Source organism: Eurosta solidaginis, chromosome 2 (genome assembly GCF_040869045.1).
Source record: "Eurosta solidaginis isolate ZX-2024a chromosome 2, ASM4086904v1, whole genome shotgun sequence".
Taxonomy (NCBI): Eukaryota; Metazoa; Arthropoda; class Insecta; order Diptera; family Tephritidae; genus Eurosta; species Eurosta solidaginis.
In genome coordinates this window covers 203,700,026-203,721,987 of record NC_090320.1, presented here as the reverse complement: position 1 = coordinate 203,721,987, position 21,962 = coordinate 203,700,026, and the positions used below count along the sequence as shown (strand labels likewise).

The 21,962-nt window shown below is 37.8% G+C and overlaps 1 long non-coding RNA gene across 1 annotated transcript in view; it reads left to right on the top strand.

Moving 5' to 3' along the window:
• The window catches only part of LOC137240538 (uncharacterized), a 101,470-nt gene extending 80,505 nt beyond the window's left edge, over positions 1-20,965 (top strand). Inside the window, exons 3-4 of the long non-coding RNA XR_010949756.1 lie at positions 2,398-2,470; positions 20,852-20,965. This is a non-coding gene — a long non-coding RNA (uncharacterized lncRNA). The remainder of the gene's footprint in view (positions 1-2,397; positions 2,471-20,851) is intronic.
• The last annotated feature ends 997 nt before the right edge of the window (positions 20,966-21,962 follow it).

Here is a 21,962-nt window from a genome sequence, read left to right as displayed (position 1 = left end):
ACTTGTTAAATAATTGTTGCAAGTATCACAGAAACTGTTATTGGTCTATCAGTGTTCGAATTTAAAACAAGTTTAATTGATACCGGAGTTGGTAAGTCATCAATTCCAAAGATTGCAAAGTCCAAAAATTGGCCATTTTACACGAAAAATATGCTAAAACGGAGTTTAGGATAATTATTCACTAGAGGAATACTTTTCAAAACTATTATTCACCTGACGAATAATTTTACATTTTATTATTCCAAAAGGGTAATTTTTTTAAATATTTTGACTCCACATGAGGAATGCAAAAAGGATTATCCGAAATACCAAAACCGAAGAATGATTAAAAAAAATTTGTTCATTATTCTAGAAGTAAGTAAAGGTGCAATCCAAAAGTGCTATTCCATGAATGAGAATGCATGGATTGCATTCTCGGGTGATTGCATTTCTTAACTACACTTATTGATACGATAAATTTTTTGGTTCTAAATACTGTTTGCAATCTCAAAGTGATTTGGTACCAATTATCTTATACTATCAAAACATATGTTTATGTAACTTTTTGGGTAAATAAAACTGGAAGGGCGGCATAAAGCCAACGGCTATAACGTCAATTGACCTTTTGACCACTTCAAATGGCAGTAAAATCAACTGCAATTATACCCATATGAAATGGTCACAAAGTCAAATTTTATATGGTTGCCATGCCAAGACTTAGGAGTCTTCTCAGATATTTCTGGTACTGTCCACAATGTCTCTAAACGGGCGATCATGGATGGTCTTAAGTACATTTAAGTGAACTCAGGCCGACCAAATGGATTTGCTGCATTCTTAATTGCAGGAAGATAACTTCACAGTAGGGGCTGTATGAGGCCAAAAAATCGGTGGGTAAGGGCACGCCACAGGGTGGGGTGTTAACGCTGATCATTAACCAACTGCTCCGGAGGTTCGATGTGGGACCCGTCATATTAACGACGTTCGCAGATAACGTTGCAGTTGGCACAAGTGAAAAGTGCCTTCAATAATCAGCTCTTGTCGGAATGAGCGCTATGGTATTGTTTATTAGGAAGGATAAGGTAGCAGGTATGACCCTGCAGGAATAATATTGGACCCAATATCTAAGAATCATTGTAGATAGTAAGTTGTCGTGGAAGCCCAACGTGCGGAAGATAGTGAGAAGGCCTCGAAGGCTGCACTGTATGCCATTATGCACCATCCACCTATAGACCTGAAACATAACGTTACCGATTTCAACGAGGCTCAGTGCCTTGGTGCAGCTATACGGCCATAGAAGTATAGCGCCATCAATTACTGGACGAATAGGCTACTTCAAAAGAGGTGGGTCTGCGGTGTACTGTGATGATTTTGAAATAAGCAGACCCTTTAAGCTTTCCGATCAGTGTAGTGTTTTTCAAATGGAGCTAGTAGTCGTAACCAAAGCAGCAGAAATACTGAATGAAAATAGATTGAACTGCAGCCATGTCAAATTTTATATTGACAGCCAGGCAGCAATCAGGGCCATAATCTTGCTTAGCACAATATCTAAAATTGTGTTACTGACATCTGCTTCTGGCGTCACATGCGTTTAAATTAGGCCTGAACTGTTGGTTGGAGGAAGAAACGAAGAAGTTTTGTGCCCATGCCCTGCGCTTGCCAAGCCAAGACTCCAGCTAGACGGCTGAGTGGGATATCACCCTATCTCGGCTGCCGTTTCGAAAATGGCCTACCTCAGAACACGTTTGAATAATGCCCAATTTCAGAATTTCAAAAACGCTCGCAATTCGCAATTCGGTTGAAGAACGCCCTATCTCAGAATTTTTTTTTTATAAACAATACAGCTAATGTCAAAATGTCTTAGCCTGCCCAGCTGTCAAATCTAGAAGCAGCTGGTGGCATAATTCCCAGAAAGGTTTTTAGATTTGCTAACGAAACCAAGTTGTTTTATAACAAAGGACCTGGTTTTGGATAGGGTTTTCAGTTTAGTTGTTAAACAAACTGGTGGCGACACTATGGAATCACTCAGCCTATGTGAAGTTCCCACGAACCGGTCAGTTCAACCTAACCGAACCTAAAAGTCTAATTCATTCTGCTGAGCATTTACATTTTTATGGTGTTCCCAATTCAGTTAAAATATAGTTATGGCCTTTTTGCTGAAATGATCATTAGGATGAACGGAATTTTGATTAATAGCTGTTAAGTCAAATTTGAAAAGATTGTGAAATCAATAATGACCATTTGAAGTGGCCATATGACCAACAGAGTTTATAGCCAATTGACATTATGACCGTTAACCTTCTGTCACCCAACAGAGAAATAAAATAACAAAACATGTGTGCTGTCGAAGCTTTGTAGTTATTTTGAAACGGGTTATATTCAAAATTTTATAACTAAATATCTTATTGTTTTTAATTACAGATTATCGCCGGAAGTTAAAATAGCTAATATAATTGGACTGAAACAAACATTTTTAAAATGAAGTGAATTGAAGGTTTGTTTATACATATGTAAATTAAAAATATTTTTGAACCTAGAACTATAGCTGAACGTACATATTTAAACAAGTAAGGAAGGTTAAGTTCGGGTGTAACCGAACATTACATACTCAGTTGAGAGCTATGGTGACAACATAAGGGAAAATAACCATGTAGGAAAATGAACCGAGGGTAACCCTGGAATGTGTTTGTATGACATGTGTATAAAATGAAAGGTATTAAAGAGTATTTTATGAAGGAGTGGTCCATAGTTCTATAGGTGGACGCCATTTAGGGATATCGCCATAAAGGTGGATCAGGGTTGACTCTAGAATTTGTTTGTACGATATGGGTATCAAATGAAAGGTGTTAATGATTATTTTAAAAGGGAGTAATCCTTAGTTCCATAGGTGGACGCCGTTTCGAGATATCGCCATAAAGGTGGACCAGGGGTGACCTTAGAATTTGTTTGTACAATATGGGTATCAAAAGAAAGGTGTTAATGAGTATTATAAAAGGGACTGATGCTTAGTTCCACAGGTGGACGCCGTTTCGAAATATCGCCATAAAGGTGGACCAGGTGTGACCCTAAAATTTGTTTGTACGATATGGGTATCAAATTAAAGATATTAAGGAGGGTTTTAAAAGGGAGTGGTGGTAGTTGTATAGGTGGTCGCCTTTTCCAGATATCGCCATAAAGGTGGACCAGGGGTGACTCTAGAATGCGTTTGTACGATATGGGTATCAAATGAAAGGTGTTAATGAGTATTTTAAAACGGAGTAATCCTTAGTTCCATAGGTGGACGCCGTTTCTAGGTATCGCCATAAAGGTGGACCAGGGGTGACCCTAGAATTTGTTTGTACAATATGGGTATCAAAAGAAAGGTGCTAATGAGTATTTTAAAAGTGAGTAATGCTTAGTTCCGCAGGTGGACGCCGTTGCGAGATATCACCATAAAGGTGGACCAGGTGTGACCCTAGAATGCGTTTGTACAATATGGGTATCAAACGAAAGATGTTAATGAGTATTTTAAAAGGGAGTAATCCTTAGTTCCATAGGTGGACGCCGTTTCGAGATATCGCCATAAAGGTGGACCAGGGGTGACCCTAGAATTTGTTTGTATAATATGGGTATCAAAAGAAAGGTGTTAATGAGTATTTTAAAAGGGAGTAATCCTTAGTTCCATAGGTGGACGCCGTTTCGAGATATCGCCCTAAAGGTGGACCAGGGGTGACCCTAGAATTGCTTTGTACAATATGGGTATCAAAAGAAAGGTGTTAACGAGTATTATAAAAGGGAGTGATGCTTAGTTCCACAGGTGGACGCCGTTTCGAGATATCGCCATAAAGGTCGACCAGGTGTAACCCTAGAATTTGTTTGTACTATATGGGTATCAAATTAAAGGTATTAAGGAGGGTTTTAAAAGGGAGTGGTGGTAGTTGTATAGGTGGTCGCCTTTTCCAGATATCGCCATAAAGGTGGACCAGGGGTGACTCTAGAATGCGTTTGTACGATATGGGTATCAAATGAAAGGTGTTAATGAGTATTTTAAAACGGAGCAATCCTTAGTTCCATAGGTGGACGCAGTTTCGAGATATCGCCATAAAGGTGGACCAGGGTTGACCCTAGAATTTGTTTGTACAATATTGGTATCAAAAGAAAGGTGTTAATGAGTATTTCAAAAGGGAGTGATGTTTAGTTCCACAGGTGGACGCCGTTTCGAGATATCGCCATAAAGGTGGACCAGGTGTGACCCTAGAATTTGTTTGTACGATATGGGTATCAAATTAAAGGTATTAATGAGGGTTTTAAAAGGGAGTGGTGCTAGTTGTATAGGTGGTCGCCTTTTCGAGATATCGGCGGTGTGATGGTAGCGTGGTCCGCCTATCACACCGTATGCCCTGGGTTCAACTCCCGGGCAAAGCAACATCAAAATTTTAGAAATAAGGTTTTTCAATTATAAGAAAATTTTTCTAAGCGGGGTCGCCCCTCGGCAGTGTTTGGCAAGCGCTCCGGGTGTATTTCTGCCATGAAAAGCTCTCAGTGAAAACTCATCTGCCTTGCAGATGCCGTTCGGAGTCGGCATAAAAACATGTAGGTCCCGTCCGGCCAATTTGTAGGGAAAATCAAGAGGAGCACGACGCAAATTGGAAGAGAAGCTCGGCCTTAGATCTCTTCGGAGGTTATCGCGCCTTACATTTATTTTTTTTTCGAGATATCGCCATAAAGGTGGACCAGGGGTGACTCTAGAATGCGTTTGTACGATATGGGTATCAAATGAAAGGCGTTAATGAATATTTTAAAAGGGAGTAATCCTTAGTTCCATAGGTGGACGCCGTTTCGAGATATCGCCATAAAGGTGGACTAGGGGTGACCCTAAACTTTGTTTGTACAATATGGATATCAAAAGAAAGGTGTTAATGAGTATTTTAAAAGGGAGTGATGCTTAGTTCCACAGGTGGACGCCGTTTCGAGATATCGCCATAAAGGTGGACCAGGTGTGACCCTAGAATTTGTTTGTACGATATGGGTATCAAATTAAAGGTATTAATGAGGATTTTAAAAGGGAGTGGTGGTAGTTGTATAGGTGGTCGCCTTTTCGAGATATCGCCATAAAGGTGGACCAGGGGTGACCCTAGAATTTGTTTGTACAATATGGGCATCAAAAGAATGGTGTTAATGAGTATTTTAAAAGGGAGTGGGCCTTAGTTCTATAGGTGGACGCCGTTTCGAAATATCGCCATAAAGGTGGACCAGGGGTGACTCTAGAATGTGTTAGTACGATACGGGTTTCAGTTTAAAGGTATTAATGAGGGTTTTAAAAGGGAGTGGTGGTTGTTGTATAGGTGGTCGCCTTTTCGAGATATCGCCATAAAGGTGGACCAGGGTGACTCTAGAATATGTTTGTACGATATGGGTATCAAATTAAAGGTATTAATGAGAGTTTTAAAAGGGAGTGGTGGTATTTGTATATGTGAAGGCGTTTTCCAGATATCGACCAAAATGTGGACCAGGGTGACCCAGAACATCATCTGTTGGATACCGTTAATTTATTTATATATGTAATACCTGCCAAGATTCATTCATTTTCTTCTACTTAATATGGTAGGTGTCACAACCATTTTATAAAGTTTTTTCTAAAGTTATATTTCGCGTCAATAAAACAATCCAATTACTTCACCATGTTTCATCCCTTTTTTCATATATGGTATAGAATTATGGCATTTTTTTCATTTTTCGTAATTTTCGATATCGAAAAAGTGGGCGTGGTCATTGTCGGATTTTGTTCATTTTTCATACCAAGATAAAGTGAGTTCAGATAAGTACGTGAACTAAGTTCAGTAAAGATATGTCGATTTTTGCTCAAGTTATCGTGTTAACGGCCGAGCGGAAGGACAGACGGTTGACTGTGTAAAAAAAACTGGGCGTGGCTTCAACCGATTTCGCCCTTTTTCACAGAGAACAGTTATCGTCCTAGAATTTAAGCCTCTACCAAATTTCACAAGGATTGGTAGATTTTTGTTCGACTTATGGCCTTAAAAGTATTCTAGACGAATTAAATGAAAAAGGGCGCAGCCACGCCCATTTTGAAATTTTCTTTTATTTTTGTATTTTGTTGCACCATATCATTACTGGAGTTGAATGTTGACATAATTTACTTATATACTGTAAAGATATTAAATTTTTTGTTTAAATTTTACTTAAAAAAAAATATTTTTTTAAAAGTGGGCGTGGTCCTTCTACGATTTTGCTAATTTTTATTAGGCGTACATATAGTAATATAAGTAACATCCCTGCCAAATTTCATCGTGATATCTTCAACGACTGACAAATTACAGCTTGCAAAAATTTTAAATTAAATTCTTTTAAAAGTGGGCGGCACTTTTTCGGTTTTTCGAAATTTTCGATATCGAAAAAGTGGGCGTGATTATAGTCCGATATCGTTCATTTTAAATAGCGATCTGAGATGAGTGCTCAGGAAGCTACATACCAAATTTCATCAAGATAACTCAAAATTTACTCAAGTTATCGTGTTAACGGACGGACGGACGGACGGACGGACGGACGGACATGGCTCAATCAAATTTTTTTTCGATCCTGATTATTTTGATATATGGAAGTCTATATCTATCTCGATTCCTTTATATATGTACAACCAACCGTTATCCAATCAAACTTAATATACTCTGTGAGCTCTGCTCAACTGAGTATAAAAAGGCACATTTTTCGATGGCAACCTTGAGCCCATCTTCAGACACCTTCTAAACACATCAACAGAATCTCTGCAGGGAAGATGCGAATAAATGTTCCTTTTTTAATTTTTTATGATTCGCCCACAATACTTTAAATATGTAAACCATTTTCAATTAATTCATGTCCATGCATTTTTTTAGCCGTGCAAAATTCTCCCTCCATTTAAGTTGTGGTTTTTGTATTGATATTTGTTGCGTTTTCATTAGATTTTTTATTGTTGCGAATTAATAATTCACACCAATGAAAACTAAAGGCTAAATCAATTATTAAAATTTTATAACAACTACAAATTGTAGCATTTTAATGAATTTTACAGTTATTGCTGGCGACAAGGTATTTTCTCTTTATTGTTATTTAATTGAAAATTTATGCATTCGCATTTTATTTATTGTACAATTCTATTTATTTGTACAAATGAAGCATATGTGCATAACAATTAAACAAGAAAATTAATTATTAGTTTTGCATAATTAAAAGTTACTTCAAAGGTTTTATAAATAGACCAGCAGACCCCGCAGACGTTGTTCTGCTCTTAATTTGGCCTATCTGCATACATTTTAATAAGTTTTTCCATCTAATTCTGCCCTCTCCCACCCCTCTTCAGTTTTTCCTGATCCTTTTATTCACTCCTCCCTCCGTCTTTTTCGCTTAATCTATCTCCATAATCGTCTCATTCTATTTCTTTCTTAGTCTCCATCTCCTTCTCTCTTTTCTTTTCTTTCGTGTTCTTCTCATTCTTCTTCATCCTTTATTGCCTGTTCCAGAGGGTGGTATGTATTTTGTTCCAGCCCCAGCCCCAGTCCCACTCCGAGTACCAGTCTCAGTCCTAGTCCTAATCCCAATCCCAGTCCGTCTCTGGTCTACTTCCCGGAAAAAAGGATCGTAAACACTAATATAGGCAAATTTATATGCCAAATTTCAGGCAAATCGAATAGGACGTATGTAAATAAGTATATGGGTATTATGAATTCATGTCTCTATTTTGGCTTCGCATGCATATTTATCAGTTTTGCCAGGTTGATGCGACTAAATCGAATATCACAATGAAAATTACTTTAGAGCTCTCAGCAACATATCCATATTACCCACACATTCTAGGGGTATCCGGGTCCAGGTTTTGGCCTATATCTTGAGACCCTAGTCACCAAGCGGTATAATATATTACTCTATACTAAAGCACTCATCAACAGCTTTCATTTGATATCCATATTATATAAACACAATCTAGGGGTACCCGGGTCCACGTTTGAACAAAATCGACCGACGCATCTCTTCAAACACCGGCGACCAACTAACAAACATTTTAGCCTTTCCTTTTATATATGTAGATTTTTATTTTTTACACTTCACAATAATATTAAAACGAAATGCAGATATTAGTTGCTTTTGAAATTCGGCTTAAAAATTGCACATGGAACAACTAAAGACTCTCCTGAATTAAAAAAATGTCTTAGTACTTCTAAATCGCGGGGCCCTCAGTTAACCCCCCCCCCCCCCCCCCCCTTTCGACGGACCCGGTGATGTGCTATACTTGATATGATTCGCCATAATATTTTTTATTGATAAGCACGTTGTTTAATTAACCACCAACCAATTACACGGAAGTATATCCGCACCACCTGAAAATATGAGTGCCGGTGCGTATACTCAATATTTTATTATTACGTATAAACATATACAAAAATTTGCAATAAAATAATATTGCGACCATAAACTGAGATGTAGCCTATCCTATATTCCAAGTTAGACCAAACTACACACGGGGTGCAAAACAAATTCACAATCGGTTCAGTAGTTTAGGAGTCCATCGCGGACAAATAATGCGACACATGATTTTTATATATAAAGATGACATTTGGGATCTACAGTACAGCAGGGAACTAAAAATAGCATTGGTAACATCTAACAAATTTCGTTAACTACTTAAATTCCTATTTTTATACTCAGCGTGCTTTGCACACAGAGTATATTAACTTTGGGTGGATAACGGTTGTACAGGTATAAAGGAATCGAGATAGATATTGACTTCCATATATCAAAATAATCAGTAGCGAAAAAAAAATTTGATTGAGCCATGTCCGTCCGTCCGTCCGTCCGTCCGTCGGCCCGTCTGTCCGTTAACACGATAACTTGAGTAAATATTGAGATATCTTCACCAATGACAATGAGCGAAATCGGATGATAACTACGCCCACTTTTTAATATATAACATTTTGAAAACACACAAAAAACCTCATTATTTAGTAAATAATATACCTAGAATGTTGAAATTTGATGTGTCGACTGATATTGAGACTCTTGATAAAAATTTGATAAATTTTTTTAAAATGGGTGTAGCACCGCCCTCTTGTGATAAAATCAATTTCACAAATATTATTAATCGTAAATTAAAAATCGTTAAACCTATCGTAACAAAATTCGGCAGAGAAGTTGCCTTTACTATAAGGAATGCTTTGAAGAAAAATTAACGAAATCGGTTAAAGACCATGCCCACTTTTATATAAAATTTTTTTAAAAGGGTCTTGGACGAATAAAATAAGCTATATCTTTGCAAAAAAAAGCTTTATATCAATGGTATTTCATTTCCCAAGTGGATTTATAACAATAAATATAAAAAACTTAAAATTTAAAAAAATTGGCTTGGCACCACCCCTTTTATGACTGAGCAATTTTCTATGTTTCGGGAGCCATAACTCGAAGAAAAATCAACGAATCGTAATAAAATTGGGTACACAAATTTTCCCTATAGCAGAAAATATTTCTAGTAAAAATGGACGGGATCGGTTAAAGACCACGGTAACTTAGATATAAAACAAGTTTAAAAGGGTCGTTGACTAGAATAATAAGGTATATCTTAGCAAAAATGGTTTTGAATCAATGATATTTCACTTATTGTAAGAGGAAATGGGGAGACATTTTTTTTTTAACGGGCGGTGTCACGTGTTATGTTGAAAAATAATTTATCTGAAATGAAATGTACTATTGAAGCTCAAGCTGAGTACCTATATAATGTTCGGTTACACCCGAACTTAGACACCTTTACTTGTTTATTTAAAATTTTTAAGATAAATCGTCTATTAATTTTGTTACTGAAACTATGCAAACCAATCTCAAAAACGTTTTCGAAAATTTTCGGAATATATGAGAAAAATTTGCGGAAATTTCAATTTATTTATTTGAAGTTCTCTGAGCTTTTTTGAGTATATAGTTTAGCAGCAGAATAAGTGTTAAACTCTAGTTAACCTATCAGTTATTTGCGTTGTTTCGCAATCGCGCCAAATATACTCAACAAGCATTTAGGCTTGAACTAATTGGAGCTAATATTGATAAATGGACTTCTCTTAAATCACAAAAGCTGTTTCGAAACAGTAGTTCAACTTGAGAATCATAGCGTTCTCAGTAAAAAGGGGAGTCATTTATAAAGTAAAAAAAAGTTGAAAAAATATAGTTCCCAACTTGTACTCGGGTGCTGATTGAAAAATGATGTTTGGTATCAAGATCACAACTTGATACTTTATATTTTACGAAGGCTGCAGAACTATTTTTTCCACGCTTGTTGAGTAAACAAAATCCAGCTGTCGCCGTATCTACAGTTGATCTAGATAATAAAAACCCATGTTGTCGTACAAAAACCCTACCACAAAGGGCTTTAAACTGTGTCTAAAAACTGCTCTGCAGTTTAACGAGAGTTTAAATTTGACTAGAGGTTAAGGACTTTTAGTTTAAGTTTAACTTAACTAACTACTGTAAAACCGGGCCTTAGTCTTACAAAGTATAAATGTACTCCATAAGTAGTGTGAGGAATAGTCCCAAAGGAGCACAAGAGTGCTCCAAAACTAATAGAGAGAGAGGTTCATGCCTGAAATCTATGAAAAGAAAAGGAAAGCTGGAAGAAAAGGTCTGTCCGTGTCAGGTGGAGTAATCCCTCCCCTTCTGCGTAAAACATTGACGTAGCCTTGGGCGTTGCACTGACTCCGAAACTTTAGTGACGCCCTCCTAGCCTGACATTTGTCTGTACGTTACGGTCCCATGTCCCTAGCCTGTCTAGTCTGTCACAGTAGCCTCACACCCACGTCCCCTACATTGCACTCGTGCAACACCTACACCAATTTAAAGTGTTTAGCCGCTCATTCTGAGATAAGCTCAACCCATCTAAATAATGAACACGATAGTATGAATTTCTTCGTAAAACGTTATAAAAATCTTTATTAGCTAGTTATACTAAAATAATGCTCAAAACAATTCAAAACTTCCCTGATATCCAATTTTCCTTAAGGCTAATGGTTTGAAACTAATTCTACCTAATTATATGTATAATAAAAAAATATAAATGATGAAGATAAGGTTGCTAAATTGAAGATAACAGAGAAAAGGAAGTGGGAGCTGGGTTGTAAAATTGCCGCGAAAAGCACGTTACGTAATTCAAAGAAAATCAAGACATCGAAAGTCAGAAAGTACAGTTTGTTTAATGGCAGAAATGAGAATGAAAAACAGAAAATTAAAAACCGATGGAAAATCAAAAGTAAAAAACTTTAAATAGAAAACTATTGAATAAAAAAATAAAAAGGATGTTACGTAAAAAGGAAAATTGGACCGTGCACCAAAAACTTAACTTGAAAATTACCGAATAAAAATGTGAAACTTTAGCGTACAAAAATTAAACTTGAAAATTAATAAATGCTAATAATGTTGTCGTTATCGGACCGCCACTGTATCCAAATAACTCCTTAGCCTCTGCTGGCTTCCAGCAGGTTTGTTTACAATTTGATATGTACGTATGTTTATATTTAAACTATTTACGTAGGTAGTTAATAACTTATAACTCTAGCACTTACCGATCAATCCCGCGACGGAGGCGCCTGCGTCGAAGAGAGAGCGTGGCTGCAAAGAACGTACATATACATCTACCTACAAACCTATGGCGGAAAGTGTTCCAGCCTACAATGGGAGGTGACAGTAAGAAATTTTACAAAGTTATTCGGGCATGCGGCTGCGGCGCGAATCAAAGATTTTACGCGTGGTTAAAGCGAAGTAAAAATCAATAGAATAAAAAAATGGAAAAAATTATAAAATAAAATATAACAAGTAAGGAAGGTTAAGTTCGGGTGTAACCGAACATTACATACTCAGTTGAGAGCTATGGTGACAACATAAGGGAAAATAACCATGTAGGAAAATGAACCGAGGGAAAACCTGGAATATGTTTGTATGACATGTGTATCAAATGAAAGGCATTAAAGAGTATTTTATGAGGGAGTGGGCCATAGTTCTATAGGTGGACGCCATTTAGGGATATAGCCATAAAGGTGGATCAGGGTTGACTCTAGAATGCGTTTGTACGATATGGGTATCAAATGAAAGGTGTTAATGAGTATTTTAAAAGGGAGTAATCCTTAGTTCCATAGGTGGACGCCGTTTCGAGATATCGCCACAAAGGTGGACCAGGGGTGACCCTAGAATTTGTTTGTTCAATATGGGCATCAAACGAATGGTGTTAATGAGTATTTTAAAAGGGAGTGGGCCTTAGTTCTATAGGTGTACGCCTTTTCGAGGTATCGCAATAAAGGTGGACCAGGGGTGACTCTAGACTTTGTTTGTACGATATGGGTATCAAATGAAAGGTGTTAATGAGTATTTTTAAAAGGGAGTGGCCTTCGTTCTATAGGTGTTCGCCTTTTCGAGATATCGCCATAAAGGTGGACCAGGGGTGACTTTAGAATATGTTTGTACGATATGGGTATCAAATAAAAGGTTTTAATAAGTATTTTAAAAGGGCGTGGGACTTAGTTCTATAGGTGGACGCCTTTTCGAGATATCGCCATAAAGGTGGACCAGGGGTGACTCTAGAATAAGTTTGTACGATATGGGTATCAAATTATAGGTATTAATGAGGGTTTTAAAAGGGAGTGGTGGTTGTTGTATAGGTGGTCGCCTTTTCGAGATATCGCCATAAAGGTGGACCAGGGGTGACTCTAGAATGCGTTTGTACGATATGGGTATAAAATGAAAGGTGTTAATGAGTATTTTAAAAGGGAGTAATCCTTAGTTCCATAGCTGGACGCCGTTTCGAGATATCGCTATAAAGGTGGACCAGGGGTGACCCTAGAATTTGTTTGTTCAATATGGGCATCAAACGAATGGTGTTAATGAGTATTTTAAAAGGGAGTGGGCCTTAGTTCTATAGGTGTACGCCTTTTCGAGGTATCGCAATAAAGGTGGACCAGGGGTGACTCTAGACTTTGTTTGTACGATATGGGTATCAAATGAAAGGTGTTAATGAGTATTTTTAAAAGGGAGTGGCCTTCGTTCTATAGGTGTTCGCCTTTTCGAGATATCGCCATAAAGGTGGACCAGGGGTGACTTTAGAATATGTTTGTACGATATGGGTATCAAATAAAAGGTTTTAATAAGTATTTTAAAAGGGCGTGGGACTTAGTTCTATAGGTGGACGCCTTTTCGAGATATCGCCATAAAGGTGGACCAGGGGTGACTCTAGAATAAGTTTGTACGATATGGGTATCAAATTAAAGGTATTATTGAGAGTTTTAAAAGGGAGCGGTGGTAGCTGTATATGTGAAGGCGTTTTCCAGATATCGACCAAAATGTGGACCAGGGTGACCCAGAACATCATCTGTTGGATACCGCTAATTTATTTATATATATAATACCTGCCAAGATTTTAAGGGTTTTTTATTTCGCCCTGCAGAACTTTTTCATTTTCTTCTACTTAATATGGTAGGTGTCAGAACCATTTTACAGAATTTTTCTAAAGTTTTATTTCGCGTCAATAAAACAATCCAATTACCATACCATATTTCATCCCTTTTTTCGTATTTGGTATAGAATTATGGCATTTTTTTCATTTTTCGTAATTTTCGATATGGAAAAAGTGGGCGTGGTCATAGTCGGATTTCGTTCATTTTTCATGCCAAGATAAAGTGAGTTCAGATAAGTACGTGAACTGAGTTTAGTAAAGATATATCGATTTTTGCTCAAGTTATCGTGTTAACGGCCATGCGGAGGGACAGACGGACGACTGTGTATAAAAACTGGGCGTGACATCAACCGATTTCGTCCATTTTCACAGAAAACAGTTAACGCCATAAAATCTATGCCCCTACCAAATTTCAAAAGGATTGGTTAATTTTTGTTCGACTTATGGCGTTAAAAGTATCCTAGACAAATTAAATGAAAAAGGGCGGAGCCACGCCCATTTTAAAATTTTCTTTTATTTTTGTATTTTGTTGCACCACATAATTACTGGAGTTGAATCTTGACATAATTTACTTATATACTGTAAAGATATTTAATTTTTTGTTAAAATTTTACTTTAAAAAAAATTTTTTTTTAAAAGTGGGCGTGGTCCTTCTCCGATTTTGCTAATTTTTATTAAGCGTACATATAGTAATAAGAGTAACGTTCCTGCCAAATTTCATCATGATATCTTCAACGACTGCCAAATTACAGCTTGAAAAAGTTTTAAATTACCTTCTTTTAAAAGTGGGCGGTGCCACGCCCATTGTCCAAGATTTTACTAATTTTCTATTTTGCGTCATAAGTTCAACTCATCTACCAAGTTTCGTCGCTTTATCGGTCTTTTGTAATGAATTATCGCACTTTTTCGGTTTTTCGAAATTTTCGATATCGAAAAAGTGGGCGTGGTTATAGTCCGATATCGTTCATTTTAAATAGCGATCTGAGATGAGTGCACAGGAACCTACATACCAAATTTCATCAAGATACCTCAAAATTTACTCAAGTTATCGTGTTAACGGACGGACGGACGGACGGACGGACGGACGGACATGGCTCAATCAAATTTTTTTTCGATCCTGATTATTTTGATATATGGAAGTCTATATCTATCTCGATTCCTTTATATATGTACAACCAACCGTTATCCAATCAAACTTAATATACTCTGTGAGCTCAGCTCAACTGAGTATAAAAAAAATGCGCTAATGGGGAATAAAAAAACGCAAAAAAGCAGCAAGACAGGTGAAACAAATTGGCGATCTTTAAATGCTAAAAAAAAGGAAATGCAAAAAGTGGAGAGGTAATGGAGAAACTGTCGGCTTTAGGCTTAGGGATTTAATAGAAGAAGCAGGACACGGGATAGAGATTAAATCTGGAGAAATAGAAAAACGAAGGTTAAGGAACTAATAGGTAAATAACAAGGGTAATGTTGAGAAACTGGAAAAAAAGGTAGGCAATTATAGAGGTTACAAAAAAATTACTTCATAAAAAAAAAGGCTCACAAGGAAATCGGCGAAAAACTAGAATTGATTTAAATTAACCCTAAGAAAACTAAACTTAACAATTCAAATTAAACAAATTCAATGAAATGAAATGGTGCTTAAAATTAACTAAAAAAATTCAAAAAATGTAAAAAAAACAAATGTAAATTCCGGCAGCGGCGCACGGATAATTATGTTCCCCTTTTGGGCTCTCTCCTTGACTTCTGTTCTCCTCCAATTAGTGGTTGTCTCTGCAGCTCCAATTTAATGATGGCGGTGCCAGGACAGGAGCGCTTAGATGCCCCTCACAAAACCCTCACTAATACCTTTAATTTGATACCCATATCGTACAAACACATTCTAGAGTCACCCCTGGTCCACGTTTATGGCGATATCTCGAAAAGGCATCCACATATAGAACTAAGGCCCACGCCTTTTTAAAATACTCATTAACACCTTTCATTTGATACCCATATCGTACAAACAAATTCTAGAGCCACCCCTGGTCCACCTTCATGTCGATATCTCGAAAAGGCGTCCACCTATAGAACTAAGGCCCACGCCCTTTTAAAATACTCATTAACACCTTTCATTTGATACCCATATCGTACAAACAAATTCTAGAGTCACCCCTGGTCCACCTTTATGGCGATATCTCGAAAAGGCGTCCACCTATAGAACTAAGGCCCACGCCTTTTTAAAATACTCATTAACACCTTTTATTTGATACCCATATCGTACAAAAACATTCTAGAGTTACCCCTGGCCCACCTTTATGGCGATATCTCGAAAAGCCATCCACCTATAGAACTAAGGCCCACTCGCTTTTAAAATACTCATTAACACCTTTCATTTGATACCCATGTCGTATAAACAAATTCTAGAGTCACCCCTGGTCCACCTTTATGTCGATATCTCGAAAAGGCGTCCACCTATAGAACTAAGGCCCAAGCCTTTTTAAAATGCTCATTAATACCTTTCATTTGATACCCATATCGTACAAACAAATTCTATAGTCACCCCTGGTCCACTTTTATGGCGATATCTCGAAAAGGCGTCCACCTATAGAACTAAGACCTACACCCTTTTAAAATACTCATTAATACCCATATCGTACAAAAACATTCTAGAGTTACCCCTGGCCCACCTTTATGGCGATATCTCGAAAAGCCATCCACCTATAGAACTAAGGCCCACTCGCTTTTAAAATACTCATTAACACCTTTCATTTGATACCCATATCGTATAAACAAATTCTAGAGTCACCCCTGGCCCACCTTTATGTCGATATCTCGAAAAGGCGTCCACCTATAGATCTAAGGCCCACTCGCTTTTAAAATACTCATTAACACCTTTCATTTGATACCCATATCGTATAAACAAATTCTATAGTCACCCCTGGTCCACTTTTATGGCGATTTCTCGAAAAGGCGTCCACCTATAGAACTAAGGCCTACACCCTTTTAAAATACTCATTAACACCTTTTATTTGATACCCATATCGTACAAAAACATTCTAGAGTTACCCCTGGCCCACCTTTATGGCGATATCTCGAAAAGCCATCCACCTATAGAACTAAGGCCCACTCGCTTTTAAAATACTCATTAACACCTTTCATTTGATACCCATATCGTACAAACAAATTCTAGAGTAACCCCTGGTCCACCTTTATGGCGATATCCCGAAAAGGCGTCCACCCATAGAACAAAGGCCCACTCCCCTTTAAAACACTTATTACACTTTTCGTTTGACACCCATATTGTACAAACGCATTCTAGGGTCAACCCAGGTCCACTTTTATAACGATATTCCGAAATGCGTCCACCTATAGAACTTAGGCCCACTCCCTTTTAAAATACTCATTAACACCTTTTATTTGATACTCATATCGTACAAACAAATTCTAGAGTCACCCCTGGTCCATCTTTATGACGATATCTCGAAAAGGCGTACATCTATAGAACTTAGGTCCACGCCCTTTTAAAATACTCATTAATACCTTTTATTTGATACCCATATCGTACAAACAAATTCTCGAGTCAGGCCTGGTCCACCTTTATGGCGATATCCCTAAATGGCGTCCATCTATAGATCTATGGCCCACTTCCTCTTAAAATACTCTTTAATACCTTCCATTTGATACACATGTCATACAAACACATTCCAGGGTTACCCTAGGTTCCTTTTACAACATGGTGATTTTCCTTACTTTGTCTCCACAGCTCTCAACTGAGTATGTAATGTTCGGTTACACCCGAACTTAGCCTTCTCTTACTTGTTTTTTTTATATACTGCCTTAGATTCGCAATATCTTGGGTGTTGAATTTTATGCTAACCCTCAGTGGGCTTATTTTTTTAGGTTTGATATTTCTTTTTGTCATAACGTTTTTCTTTGTATTCACGTTTTTGGTTTACCTGCCTAATTTTTGAATTTTTGAAGTTTTTCATTTTTTGCAATAACCTGCAGTTTAAATAAATATCTATTGCGTTTGTTCTTCTCCGCTTCGGTTGTTGTTCTGGTTGGGTTGACCTCAACCCTTCCTCTTTTGTTCTGAGGATACATAAAGCTAAGGTAAATCTGTTTGACGACTTAATCCCCATAGGTCAAAAAAGTTTTCCTTTCCTGTGCGAGTGTTGTCGTGTATGGAGGAAGACGCACCGGAACGAGTTGCTGGTGGATTGGGGTTATTCAACAAGAACCAGAGGATCACAAGGAGTGTGAGCAGAGCGCTGCAGAACCAGGTGGTTGGATCGATCTTTACGCAGATCGACACGGGCGTACCCCATCCCGTAGATTTTTTGCCAACAGACTTTTTCAACAGGTGCACTTCGCGGGTTTTTAGGTCGACTAGTCGGGAGGAGGTGATTCGTCCGGTTACGATTAGGAGATCAGACAGTTTCTATTTCAGTGAGGGGGAAGAGAGTTCGAGTTTTTCCAGGAAAATAGACCAACTGTTTGAGATGACGGATACGGAGGAGCCAGGTGCTGTTGGGGGGGGGGGGGGGGGGGGACGTCCCTAGGAGGATTGAGCCACCAGCGAACGCGGGGGCTGGTGCAGCGGAACCCCGGAGAAGCGGACCTAGTTCCACAGCCGCCAACATCGAACAGTTAAGCCAGATGATGGCGATGATGGCACAGCAAAACCAGGTGATGGCACAATATATGAACGCGGTCCGTCATATCCGGGATAACGTGTCAAACCTCAGCAACCGCGTCGCTGATATGGAGAACTCGGCACAACCGTTAGGGCACCGGTCTGAACACGCGTCTACACCCGAGCCTAGGGATGCGAGAAATGACATAGTCAACCAGCGTGTCAATCCAGGTGCAGCAGGGGGGTTTCAGGTAGCGATAGGAACACCCAGGACCCACCGGGATGGAAGAAGGTGGACCTGGATAAGTGGCATGTGAAGTTTGACGGGACGACTAAGGGAATTACGGTGGAGAGCTTCATTTTTAGGATTGAAAAGTTGAGGCAACAACTCCACAAAAGATAATATGTCTGAGTACTCCAGAGTATATGTGGGATAGTACTCAATAAACTGCTCCTGAGCCGACAGGATATTACTTGCAAAACTACTATCGAAACCTTACTTCTTGGGATGCCAGCAAAGAGTACTCGTCAAACCACTCTCGATGGATTACCTAATGAAGTACCTGATATTGATTGAAAAAATACTCTCAGAGCATTACTCCTAAGAGTATCTGCGGAAAAGTACTTTGAAAACCAATCTTAGAGGAGAAACCACCCAAAATAATACAGATTTTAACAATTGTTTTTATTAATACAGATCTTTAATACAGATTTTTTAAAATCCGCATTCGTTTTTTTATTCAGGTAAATGCTGAACAACAGCCCTAAATGGGATTCAAGGGGTTGATAAGCGCAATACAAAGCTTTATAGCTTCAAAGCTTCCGCAACCCAATTGTCAACCTCACCTACGCGAGGGGAATTCTGTTACAATATGAGTGTCGGACTAGTACCTTAATGGTGCTTTGTTACCGGAAAGTACCGGATTAATATCCGCCAAAGGACCATCAACCCAAAGCCTTCGGGGAGTGTCTTTATCGTTAATACAACAACAACAGCCCTAAATCGTATATTAGTTTTATTCTTTTTGCGTTAAAACTTAATTCCAAATATGAAGAAAAATTATCGCCTTCTTGTGCCATGTTAAGGGAGCTCACCAATTACATATGATCTGATCCTGTTGCATAAATAGGAGATTCTATTTGGAGCGTCACATTTTTGTATTTTGTGGTCTGAGCGCAAAATTTGTGTCGCAATTTTCTGAATACATCTTGTGCGAGGTTTTAATTTTATTTAAAATTTTTTTTCATAATTATTTCAATTTATATTATCCTACCAATAAATTTCTACTTTTTGCATCAAAATTCACTCCAATATAACCATGCTTATTATTTTTGACTTTTATGTTAAAAATAAACTTTTAACTAGTAATTGTGACTTTTTGACTATTTCTTTTATTTTTGTAATAAAAGTCAAGTTTTAACTTTTTATCTTGATTTTTATAACAAAACTCCCCCCATTAGCTATCATTCCAAAGTTGATGATTGAACACCGTCGGTCTTTCAATGATATGTTCCAGCACTTTAGTATCAGCCTTAAATGGGTACTTGGACACAGGGATTTTGAAAACAAATATAGGACTGATAAGCTAGCCAAGTGGCATACGCCAGACCACATACTTTCAAAAATTGATTCAGTAGACATTAAAGCTTGTTTGGTCTTTCTTTAATTGAGTGCGCTAAAACACACTTTTGATCTTAAATGAGTAGTGGCTGTCATGCCGTGTAAGAGATCTCAATGGCCATTGTTTGATAGGTACTCACGCCGCCAAAATGAGCTTCGAATCCTACGCAGATATATTGAGGAGGAGGACAGAGAGCAGCACCTGCTGGGTCATCGTCCGGCAATGAGCAGAAAGCGGAGGGTTTTCAATCATCTTGGGGAGGTATCCAAGATTTACAAAGAAAGGGCAATAAATAAATGTATTGACTCCATAAAACCGTTCGTTTGTACGGTAAACCTTGCTCTTTTAGGGCATCACAATTAGCACACACGGTGCCTAAGTATAGGGCTGAAAAAGTCAATTCAACTTATTCTAACTTATCCTAGCAAAACGAATTTAACTGATCACCTGCTATACACCTCCATCAGATTTTTTGATTCTTTTGCCGGACTGCAAGGGCTTCTATTGGACATTTTTGTCGTGGGCCACATATTCTACTACGAAATGGGCTTGGTTCTTAGGTACCACTGATATTTAGTTCTTCTAAGACTACAAACTCTGCCTTAAGTGACTTTTACACGGATTCATGAATAGCTCGATATTTTAAAATTTTCGCTATTTCTACCGCTAGATATTGGAAAAGTTGACCAGAAAATCTTAGAGACAAGTTTTAAGGGCATCCTAAAGTGAGTAATTACACGACTGTACAAACAAATTTTGTTCTTTGTCCTAAAGTTTATTTCATGATTTTCTGTTTTATTATAAACAAAATCGAAGAGAAAATACCTTTTTTCGGTATAAAATTTGCTTGCGTAATAGTTATAGTAACAATACTTATGGCGCTAGAGGTGTTTTGTACAAATCTAGAATAATCTAAAATGTCGTCGCGAAAGTGTAAATATGAAGCTGATGCATTTTGTTGTTGGGCAACTTATTAAAGTTCGAGATATAAAATATGAATTAAATATGTCTCAGATACTCTGCGAAGCCTACGAAGCATATTTTGGCTGTCCTGTTTGGAATCAATACAAGACATGGGCTCCACATAATGCTTGTAGTTATTGTGAAATATGTTTGGAATCTAACAAATTTTATTTAAATAGTAAATTAAATATAGTAGACATATTGATTTCTCTTTCTATATTTTAGGTTGGTATCGAGGTGAGAAAAGATATATGAAATTTGCAACACCAAAAATCTGGCGAGTACAAAAGACCTCGTAAAACTGCTACTTTTGCATTGTGAATCCGAGTAAAAGACGTAGAGGTTAAAATGCAAAACCTATCGAATATCCCGATCTTGAATCTTCTTCTGCTCCAATCGCACAAGTTCTGACAAGACCAGTACCAGAGCCACGGAAAAATTACCGCAGAGAAATGGATCATCTCTCAGTTCTTAAAAAAGCAATGCCGATAAGGAGTTTTTACCGACACCAGGGCTCTTCTTCGAACAACGTTATCAAGGCCAATATAATGATAACATGATGGGGCCTATATTGAGGGATAGTACCTATTAGAGATATACGCCGCCGCCGAATTTCAAAAAAATCGGTGCTGCGGCGGCGGCGGCGTCCGGCGCCTTACTATATTTCTACTCTTTTGAGACAGGCTAGGCCATTTATTGTTCGTCTGGAAAATTGGTCCGATATGGTCGAAAGGGGTATCTAGGGATGCGCATCACTGCCAGTTATAAAAATCTTCTTGCGAAATTTAATACTTTCTAACCGTTCAAAACTTATTTGAGAAAACAGGCGCTTTCAATGCCGGATTTCGCATTACCGAATTCACCAAGTTATTAAAACAAAACATACATACTATAATAAACTTAAATGCTCACTTCGCATAATTTTTTCAAGAAATTAATAAAGAACAATGAATTTAAATAAAATGTCCCAAAATGTAGAACGCATTTGCAAAATGTCCTCAAGTTGTTAAAAAAGCAAGCTACCCAAAAAAGATGCCGAATTTTATATCCCGAGTGGCTGAAAGAATAAGGGAAACCAGTAATACAAAATCCTTTAGTATGCTCCAGTTGTTTAAATTCTGCTTTGAAATGATTTCCTGTACATACTTAAGTTGCATATATGTACATATTTTCAACATGTATGAGAAGAGTTGGAAAAATCACTTTATTTGCTTATGTATAAAATAGCGTTTTAAATTTTAATTTTGATTTTCACACTTCATCATTCGACTGCCAAGTCTCCCGGTTTGACATTTCCTAAAGTTGGTGGCCCTATCCCCAACTAGTACCTTGGAGT